General features: G+C 41.0%; 1 long non-coding RNA gene across 1 annotated transcript; it reads right to left on the reverse strand.

Moving 5' to 3' along the window:
- Positions 1–1,238: 1,238 nt before the first annotated feature.
- LOC136012242 (uncharacterized) lies at positions 1,239–2,334 on the reverse strand. Its single transcript, XR_010611636.1, has 3 exons — positions 2,086–2,334; positions 1,734–1,805; positions 1,239–1,316 (listed from the first exon to the last, which is right to left on the reverse strand). It is a non-coding gene; the product is annotated as an uncharacterized LOC136012242 (long non-coding RNA).
- Between the last annotated feature and the right edge of the window lie 8,628 nt (positions 2,335–10,962).

Raw genomic sequence — 10,962 nt, forward strand, 5'->3', positions numbered from 1 at the left:
TTGTAAGCATAAAAGGGAAAATATTAACAATTTTTAACAACAAAACATTCAGATTTATTTTTAGAGAATTCAGCAGTCAAAATATCTCTAAACACTTCAGCAGGCAGCACAGCTTCCTCTCTAATGTTACCTGCGCTTGTCACACCTCAAGAATAAAGATCATAAATATTTTAGAACATTCTGCTACCTGCTTCTTTTTTTTCCCCCCTTAACTTTCATAAGTGAGTGTACTTGGGTACTGCTTGTCTAATGAGGCTGGGCAAATGCTAGACTGCTGATCAGCAGAGGCTGAAGAGTTAGGGGACCCATTGTTCCTTCCATTAGGTTTGAATTTACGGCAGCAGGGACAACAATGTTAGATTAGTGCCTGAAAGTACCAGGGACCATGAACCCTGCTTCAGTTCAGAAAAATAAGCCATCGCAAGCTCAGGACACCAATTTTCAGAACTGCCTTCTGAAAGTTGTGCACTTCCATTTCTGCAGGTTCAGTTTGAGACATGGTAAGATCCCATTCCCCTGGGTGCCAAGAACATTTCTTCTATTCTGCGGGGTGGGTGTGTGTTTAAAAAAAAAAATAAAACAAAGCCCACACAAATCTCACCCTTAACCTTTAATGCTTATGATCCCCACTTCAGTTGAAGTCAGTGGTATCTGTGGCTACCAACCAGTAACATGAATTATAAACTGTATTAGAGACCCTGTTAAAATAATGCCTATTAGTGTCTTAAGTCATATCAGAGATCATTGACAAGCAAGACAATGACAGACAGAAATTACGCTCTATCTTAAGACATCAAGTCACATCCACTATGCTGATATCAAAACTTCCCCAATACTGGTTGAGAAGTGTTACTCTTAAGTTAAAATTATCAGTGACATGATGACTTAGGAAAAAAAGAACCTTAGGTTCAGATTTGCCATGTAGATTAATGTCAGAAACAAAATACGCTGCTCTCACTATATTAGAAACTATGGTAAGCATTTGCCTGTGATCTACCTCTCTGGTGAAAGCAGAGTGCCAAACACAAGCAGTACAACCTTAGCTCTCTCTATGTGGCAGTGGAAAGCTGACTTAGTAATACCTGAATAAAGGCAAAGCACCACACAAATAAGTTCCTTAGTGGTTCATTTAAAGGCATGCTACACCTTAAAGGAAAACAAAACTGCTAATATAACAGTTATGAAGAAAACAGAAGTTGCTTCACTGGCAAGGTACATTTACAGTTTAGGTATGTGTTCAGCCGAGGTCAAAGTGATCAATGTAGCAAACCCACGTTGTAGAACTAGTTCACACTCTCATCTTTTGTCTTCCAGCACTATATTAGAATTAAAATAGAAATACAGGTCCATTACTGTCTGCATAAAGTCCAACAGCTACCTCTAGCTTATATACAAACTTGTATTGTGCTCTGTGGCAGATCCCACCTACAGGAGACTGGCTACTGGCATACAACAGCAAAGAAGCAATACTCTCTAATCAGATGCAGGTTATGTTGAAGGCACAGGGAAAACACAAACACAACTTGTCTCAAGGAGCTTACTGAGATAATACTAACTTCAGCCCAGTAGCATTACTGTCTACTAAAAGGCTGATTTTTTAGACAAAATAGAGAAAATGCACTGCCCAGGATTCACTTAGCCTTCCTCTCCTTTTTCTTTCTCCATGTTTCTTGCAATCAAACCTGCTTATATTACTGCAACTTGTACTCAAGATTCATCCAAAGAAAACAAACCTGAATTGGAAACACCCATGTACTATGCTACAGCACTTCCCTCATCCTCTGTAGACCATCTTACAAAGGAGCCTGAGAATGCAAATACCATAGATGTAATATAAATGGCAACACTTATATGTTAACAAAAGGTTTCAGATCCAAACTAGATAAATAGATGCAAAGCATTTTTTAAAGGACTAAAAACATGCCATTAAGTAACAGAAAGACACCAATATGACCAGCACAAATTCATCCCCGTCAGAAACAATCTGTCAGCATGAACTGCAGCAGAATCTGACACTGCAATTATAAACAATACTTTCCCTTACTCCAAGGGATATTTGTTCTTACCAATTCCTTTCTCAAATACCTGCAATTATATTGGCTCCTTCATTGGATTTACAAGTAAGATGTACAAATGAACACAGGAATTAATTACAGGGCTTGATTTGTTGGCTTTTACTTGCTTTTCTTTGAAGGAGGTACTGAAGGGCAGACAAAGGGTGGGCAGGGGCCAGGCAAAGGTTTGGCAGCAGAAGAGCAGTGCTAAGAATCTAGGTCCTGAAGCAGGAACACCACCAAAGCAGGCAGAAATACCAAACACCAGAGTGACCACCAAACAACCCCCAAGACAAAGCAAACCACAAGCAAACTCCAAAAGCCAGTCTTTAGCCCCCTGGGAAACTAATGGTGACCAGGTGGCCCAGACAGGGCTTAATTGCTCTTTAAGCTCTCACAGCCAGCTGTGCTAAATCAAACCTCCTCAAACAGGATTCATGTGGGCTCACAGAGATCCCCAGTGGGTGTCTGGGGCAATACAAGTTGAGTTAAACTTGTCTGAAGGCTGCTCTTGGAATGGTTTGAGCTGCATAAAACATGGAAATACTGTAAACAAAAGCAAGGTGTATATATAGAAAGGGAGACTTCACTGATCTCCCACATTAATTGCATTAACCAAGGTGATTGGCAAGTCTTACACAAATAAATCTGCCCTGTTGGTTTGTCAACATTATCTTCATATGCAAATAAATGTTTTATTTTTTTTTCTTCAAATACTTTTTGTATAATAAATTCAATTACACAAAGATTTGTACTAATCCAGAATTACCCAGAGTGACAAGCACTACATTGATAATCAATGCCTTTAACTTTACCACCTGTGACATTCCCTGCAGCAGGAGACAGCAGAAAGAGGGACAGCAATCACTCAGGAAATGTTGTTTGCAGGTGGTGCATATGCAAAGAGTCTGCTATGAATCTGAAAAGACAGAAGCATATTTCAGCCCCAGGGTGGTGAAATGTGCTGTGTTTCAGCACATTTGATAAGGTGCTATTCAGCTGTTGCTAAACTGCCTAAACCCTGCCTTGCATGACAATTTCTGAAGATCCCACCCTGTAGCTCTGAAACCCAGCCACATCTTGCAAGGGTGAGAGAGAGATCTTAAAAATTCACTAATCTGAGAGGAAAGGATGTAAAATAAATGGATATGCACAATGATATGCTTACAGCGTCCTTTTAATTCAAAATTAAATAAATATTTTCAGTAGTATGAGCAGTCTAGCACCATTTTCTCCAAACTTAGATTGTGGAAAACATTGAGTTGAATGGATCTAAGCTCCCTTTCTGGATATGAACAATGTTGGAAATGCTTGGCATGGCCATTCACCCCTTCTTCTAATCATCTCCTTTGAAACTGCAGAGTCAAAGCTCTGCAGCACAGACTGCAGCCTGCTGGATCTGCAACTGCACTGAAGCATGGCTCCTTGCTGCCAGCTCTCTGCCTATTCCGAGACAGACACTAGAAGCCTTTTGGGAGAGTTTAGCAGATGTCAGCCTCCGGTTGTGCAGGATTATATTCTGAAGATGGTCTTGTCCTTGCCTTGGCTGCATGCTGGGTTGGTATTCAGAGTGATGAGAGACTAGCTGACTGCATATTGGCCTCCTGCATGTCATGTTTCTCAACAGTGAACACTCCAAAAATGCAGGACTGGAGTGGCTGGTAGTCCTCTGCTGCAACAGTCACCATACAAAAGGCCCAAATTCAAAACTTTAAAACAATAAAAGATGTCCTTTTAAATTTGTGTTGGAATTTCAGTGCACATTACAGGAAGCATCTGGCCTTTTATTTCAGGATAAGCTGCTCTTAAGTTTAGCATAAATCTCAGTTCCCCCACGACAACCTCAGGCAACACATGTGGGTTTTGTAAGGGTTTGTTTGGGGTTTTTTTCCCTAGGAGAAGGGAGGAGAGCACCCCAAAAAACTCCTCATGTAAAGGACAACTTCAAAGCCAGGCAGTCAGGAGGCTGGGTGGTCAGCCATGTAATTGTGTTATGGTCAGGGCCCACTGCTAACTATCCCTTTGTATGCACTAAGGGCACTTCTAGATGCTGAGATAAATTCATCCCTGGTGAAAAGTGCTGATTTCAGTACTGTTACACTAGGCATGAATTTGAGTCACTGTGTCCTTTTAAATGAACCTATCGGGATTAGTTACAGGAATGCAGTTAAACAGTTAGAAAGATCAAGGCCACTGTTGGTTCACAATTACAACCGAGAAAAAACAAGTGTACTGACCAGATGCCAATCAAACATATGAAAATGAATAGCAATTATAAGTATTAGCTATTTGTAACAGCACGCCCATACTTGGACCTCAGATTCCTTAAACAATCTGGAAGCTCAGCATAATGACTACTCTAAAAGGGGAAAAAAAAAACCATGTTGATACTAGTTGTTCAGAGACAGTAAGGTTTTAAGTAGCTGGTAAAAGGTGTCAGTCTCAGGCAAAATATAGATCTCCCTGCTGTTGAATAATTAATGAAAAACTCCTTCTCCATTATAGCCATTGTAACTGTGTGACTGAATAGTCTCCATTTAATCAGGCCTCATGTATACGAGCTCAAGTCACCTCTTACAATCAGATTTTTTTTCCAAGGCTGATTTCTGTTGTGCTCTCTCACTCTCCTTATCCCTTTTCACAGTACAAATTCTGTTGTGCCTAATCAAGCAGAGCTTCCAGTGAAAGCAATCAAAGCAGTTTGATTTAGCAGTGCAGCCTTTAGTAGAGAAATCCTGACCCCACTAAAGTCAGTTGGAGCCTTGACATTGACTTCAGCCATGCAGACATGCCATATTCTCAGTTTAATTGGATCGTATATTTCCTCTAGTTTACACCAAAGCAAATGGGAGTTTTCTCAGAAAAAGAATTATTTTTGGTATTGCAAGATATTAATTGGAAATGTTCAAATATGCCTGGACTAAAAAAAATTCATCATGCAACCAGCTCTAATTTCAGGAATATTATTCTAACATGTAGATTTTCTTATCATACCAACTGCCATGAACTCCTTCCATTATGTTCTTGCACGAACTTCATAACAGAAGGAGCTGGGAGCCTCAGAAGCCAGAAAAAAAAGAAGAAAGTAAGATTAAAAAAAAGCTTTCCAAAAAATGATAAGGAAATGGAGGTGGTCAGAGATAGGCACAAAAGATTTTCCCTAACTTACCACAAGCTGAAAGACACTGATGTAGATAATGATGGGGCAGGTAATGAAAGGACATTTGAAACCAGCAGGTCAAAGCCTAGCTGCACTGCAAGTGGGAGCAGAGCCCCCAGCAGAGTACCAGAGGGCAGTCAGACAGGATCCCTGCCTTACCTCTGAGAGGAAAGCTGTTCCTTCATCCTCTCTCTTAATGAATGCACTTAGCTATGCCATTTGTCACAAAGTACTGAGTTTTGTCCAGCCCCAGTGCTAATAGAAACTCAGAACAGTTGTCAAATTCTCCAAGTACTCAGAGATTTAAGACCCAAAAGTCCTCTTTATCTCCACAGGCAGGGAAGGCAAACGCACAGAGCAGAGCAGGGAGCTGCCAGCTAGGCAAAGCCTCTCTAATACATTTAGCCTGTGACTCTCAGTCTTCATCACAGCCACAGCTTGCATCCCTATCAGCTACAGCCCTTGGGATCTCGATAAATGTAGGTGTTTTCTGGGAAAAGATAATATTGATGATGGCAGAGAACTGCGAGTGGTGAGGACTGCTCTCATTCCTTACTACAGCTGAAGTCACAAATAAGGGATTTCTAATGCAAACTTACTGGTTTTTTTTTTTTTCAAACAGGGTGTTACTGCTTTTCATCACCAGTGAGGGATGGCTCTGGTAGCCAGAAGGAATGTGTCATTTACAGTGTCAGATCAATGCTAAAACGGAAATGAAGGCAACAGCCATTGTCATTCACTTCTTGTGACTTTGCTGGACTACATGAACTTAGCAGTGTAGCTCAGGATACAACATGAAGTGTATGCTCTTGCTACAGTAAAGGTTTGTACCAGAGAAATAGAAGTTAAATTCACTTGGGTTCATGCGGGGTGGGCAGATGGACACCAGACCTCTCTCCTTTCTGTTGCCTTTCAGCGCTGGGGTGAGACCCCGAAGTCATGTGGCACCACTCCACTTCCCTGGAGCTCACTAGCAGAACAACACGGACCACTGGTTTATGGCAGTAAACACTAGTGGGTGAGACGAAGCTTCCATGTTCCTTCCCTCTTGCACTCAGCTTCTACAACAAATGATAAAAAATGATTTCACATCAGTGGGTATTTCATTCAGTCCACACATGCAAATCCCTTTCACCATGGCAGAAATGTAACATGGAAATATAAGCATTATTAAGCACACCATATTTTTAGCATGGCTATCAACGTACTGTAGGAGTTCTTCCTATTAGCTGCTGAGAGCCAGATCCTGCTTGAAAGTAAATCTTAAATCTTCTCTTGGAGATAGTATGCTAGCAGCCTTCTTTGCATAATACTCACAGCTTGCCTTCAAACGTGTGCTGCATAAATAGCTTAGGGAAAGGAAACAAACTCAGAGTCACACTTGTAAATGATTTGATCATGCTATTCAGTGTTTGCCAAATTCTCTCATCTTTTCACAGAAAAAAAAAGAGTTTTCCTGATGCCCTACAATTACAGTAAATTCTCTCCAGAGAAATCCTGAAGCTGACAATCTGCATTCCCTTGCAAGGCACAGCCAGGCAAAGAGAAGACATGTAACTTTCACTGACACAAAACACATGGCTGTATCAGTCTCAGGGAAATGCTGGGGTATTTCTTGCAGGTTGACTCACTTTAACTTTTTAAGAAGGAAAAGCCTCTCATGTAATGTTGCCGCAGTTTACAGAAGTAAGACATTATTTAAAGACAGTGTTTCTAAGTGTAAGGCTTTTTTGGCATCTTGTCTTCTTCACCTCACCTGGAGGCTCCAGCACCATTCCTGGGATGGACATGGCCAGCCAGGCCCTACATCCCAATGTGGCTGATATGGGGTCAAAACAAGGTTTGGTCAGGACCAAGCTTCAGAGGCAGAAATTACACCAGAAACTACCCTGGTCCCTGTGTACTGCACTTTGGGTGTGAGTCTGCAGTAAACCTGGCTTTCATCACATGAGCTAGCAGCAAGGGTTCTTCAGCTTTACAGGATTGTTTCAGGAAAGAGTTTGCCTTATGAAACAAAGCTTTAACAGGGTTCATGTGGAAAATAGAGAAAGGTTATTTGAATCCTTTCAGTGATTACATTTTATGTCTAAGAACACTATTAGTTGGGTTGCTACCTAACTCACATTAGTGAAGTGTGTACTGTCTTGAAGTCAGTCAGTTTTCGATGACGAATGATCTCACTTCATCAGTATTGATCCTGAGTCCTAAACACAATGGGTGATAACCACTAGGTACTTGTTTAAAAATGAAAGAGCAAAGACCAACCCATGACTTCTCAAAAATCAAAGGGTACAGAAACCGCTGGAAACGGCTGTGGAGGACAAAGCCTTTGAAGTGCCATGCAAGTGTACTCCATTCAAGCAAAATGCCATTTGGATAGGCAAAATGCCATTTACCTATAACAAAAGGTAAATTAACGAATATTCAAAATATTTAAATGCAAGTCCAGGCAATAAGCTCAGAAATAAAGGTTTGTCCATTATCTATTATGGCACAAGCAATTTTTACTGATGCGTGACAGCATCCTTCCTCAGCTGAATTTGCAGGGGAGCCAGGGATGCTGCTTTTGTCTTTTAGCACGCAAGCTGACTGCATGATCTGCCCAAAGCATGAGTGATGACCTATTTCTAACCATTGCTCTTCATGTGCATTAGGTACCTTCCCGGCATTGTTCAATCCTGATAAGTATAATGTTGGGTACGAAACAGAGATCACTTTCCCTTTTCTTGGTGCTATCCTCAGCTCTAAAAGCCCATCAATTCAGTAGGAACAACAATAACAAACTCAGGTAGTAGCCTGCAACTGAATGTGCAGACAACAACAAATTTCACATGGAATTTTCAGCTGCAGTGCTAGGGATTGCTCCATGAAATATAGCTAAAAGCTGCCCTTTGTCTCTGTTGACCATGCAATTTTAAAGTGCTGTTCAATAAAGCAAGTGGGGTTTTTCTTGTCCACTTTTTTCTGCCACAGTTTGTTAATGTTTTAAAACAAGAGCCACAAATTCTCAAACTAATTTAATTCCTACCCCATCTGACGCTAGAAGCTTAGCCCTTTGGGTACCACTGGACACCTCACTGGCTGCTGAAGCAGAATGGGTGTACACAGCTCTTACAGAAACACACACAGCTACACAAAACACTCATTGCAAGAGAATCAGCTTCTTTGATAAAAGAGTGCTCAAAACATTAGGAATAAAAGGTTCTTGGTCTGAATTTAGGGAGATAATTAGTTTTACTATCATTTCAAGTATTTTTGGATATTTAAATGAATTGATGAAGAAAAAGGAAGTGCTTTTTGGGAGATACCAGCTTCTACTTTATATTTGTTATCTTCAGAAACTGTAAGAATAAGGGATGGCAGGTATGACTACAAAGGTAACGAGTGTTAACACTTGTTTATTTTCCACAGAAAAATAACCTGAAAGCCTGCAGTGAACAGAGGAGAGAGGCATGATGCCCTATTGTAAGATATTGTGACGATTTTCCTAGCTAAAATTCTTCCCAGACCCAGTATATTATGTTAAATAAGCATATAAATATGCAATTTACCATTTTATACTGCATTGTTTTACTGCCTCGGACCTGATCATGTTTGCAAACAGGCATTATACCTCAAATCTCTTGGGGTGGATGTAGAGGACGAAGAAGTGACAACTTGAGAATGTGTTTATTAAACAATGTGAAACATCTGCTTCTCTTTCAACACACACTCTGTTCTGTGCAGTGACTTTAACAAAACTCTCTTACACGTTATTATTAGTCTTTGAGCTCTGAGGGCTCCTTTTACTCACCTGCTCAGTTACTGCACATAGATGTTTACCCTTTTTCTGGCTGAAAAAACTTACAGAGACCTGCTTTTACCACTGACAAGAATGGAAGCTTAATATTATTAATATCAGTTCGATACAAGACAACACATGAAAGGAAGGAGAATTTACTACCTGAATTATTTTCATCGATCATCACATTACTTTCACAGCAATGATATAATGTCATGATGCTATAGCATAGCAACAATTCTGCTTTCAATGCCTCCATTGATTTCCAATGCTCAGTTCCACTGTGGATGCCAGTACAGAAATTCCTTGAGTCTTAGCATTAGATATAATATGAATGTCTGCCATAGAAAGGTCACTCGCACATCTTTCACACAGAGAGAAAGCCTCTGCTTGAGCATAAGGCTGGTGCAGCTCCTGCCCTTGCGGAGGGCATGAGGCTGGCACACAGCACTGCTCTGTGTAGTGCGGTTGATAGCAGCAAGGGTGGCACTGCACCTCCTATTACCTTCCAGGCATTCAAACTGATGTCTTGATCCTGGTGCAATTCTAACAAGTGGTTACACAGCAATACCTACCTGTGGTCTAATTGTACTCCTCACTTTGGAAAACAAAGAAAACCCACACCCCACAATCCCCATTTTATTCTGTGTTAGCTAGGGTTAAATGGTCTCTAGAGTTTGACAGTCAGTAAACAAAAGCAAACAATGATGTATAAAGGTAATAAAAAAGACAAGCTAAAACCACATAAACTAATGATTTCTTACGGTACAGAAACCCTTTTCAATCATGAAATAACATTAATTTAAATTATTTGGGAAGCAACGATCTTCTAATAGACAGATTGCATATTTAGGACTTAAAACAGATTGAAAGTTAAAATTATGCCAAAATCGTTGGGGAATGTAAATCCTTGTTTAATTGACACTGTATGAGCTGCCAGGAATAATTAATAAGGCTAAATTTAACTGCTCTGGCAGTATTTCCCTTTCAGATGCAGATCATTTTGGCTACATCCCAGGCTATCTAAGGCAGATTCATCTTTCTAGTGCTGCCGGGGAGGACCAGAGCTGGGGTTTAGGTGAGCTGGGTTTCTTTCTTTGGAAGAGCTGCAACCATTTGCTGTACAGGGGTGCTGCAAAGTAACCCCTCTGCTATAAGGTGGTTTTTTTTAGACTGAAAACTCTTCTCAGCCCAGCTCCAAACCTGTGAAACCAGGTGAAACCAAACAGGCAGGTTTACCGTTCTCTGTTGCGCTTTGGTGTGTGAGCTCTCACCGAACTCGTGTTCAGCTCAGGAAGGAAAGCCAAGCCAGACACCACATAGGCGAGCACTGGAGGGCAAGCAGTGCTATCCCGCTTTGGGTGTGAGGGAACTTGGTTTTGTGAGATGCAAAGAGGCAAGTGACCTTTTCAGCCCAGCCCAAAGGTCTGTCTCACTCAATTTCCTGTCTCTTACAGCCATGTGGGGGAAAGAACAGAAGAAACAAGTATAAACTTGTTACCCCCTAATTTCATTTTAACACCCTCTTCCCAATGCTTTTCCTGTGAGAAGTTCAGGTATCCAGAATAATACTGGTGTATTAAGAAAAAAGAAACAAATTCCTGAAAAAGCACTGGGATCCAGGCAATCTAACCTGATGCCTTCTGCTAGTAAAAATAGCTGCCCCTACCAAAATCTGCCCAAGATGCTGCTTTCAGTTCTCAAGGTGCAATTAGTACATTCCTAAACTTGAAGGCAAATCAGGCTCCCAGCAGGATTGAGCATGGCAATCCAGATGGCTCAGCAGCACCTTCAGCATGGCAGCATCTCAGAAAAAAACTCAGCTCCAGCAACAGCTCAGGGAGAACTGACCTGTCAGTCATGGCAGCAGGACCTAACCTGGGTGTTAGATTGTCAACTTCTTTTGTGTTCTACAACAGGAAAAAGTAACTCCAAGATGCACCCTTTCAGCTGGCAACTGCCAGCAC

Source organism: Lathamus discolor, chromosome 3 (assembly GCF_037157495.1).
Source record: "Lathamus discolor isolate bLatDis1 chromosome 3, bLatDis1.hap1, whole genome shotgun sequence".
In the NCBI taxonomy this organism is placed as follows: domain Eukaryota; kingdom Metazoa; phylum Chordata; class Aves; order Psittaciformes; family Psittacidae; genus Lathamus; species Lathamus discolor.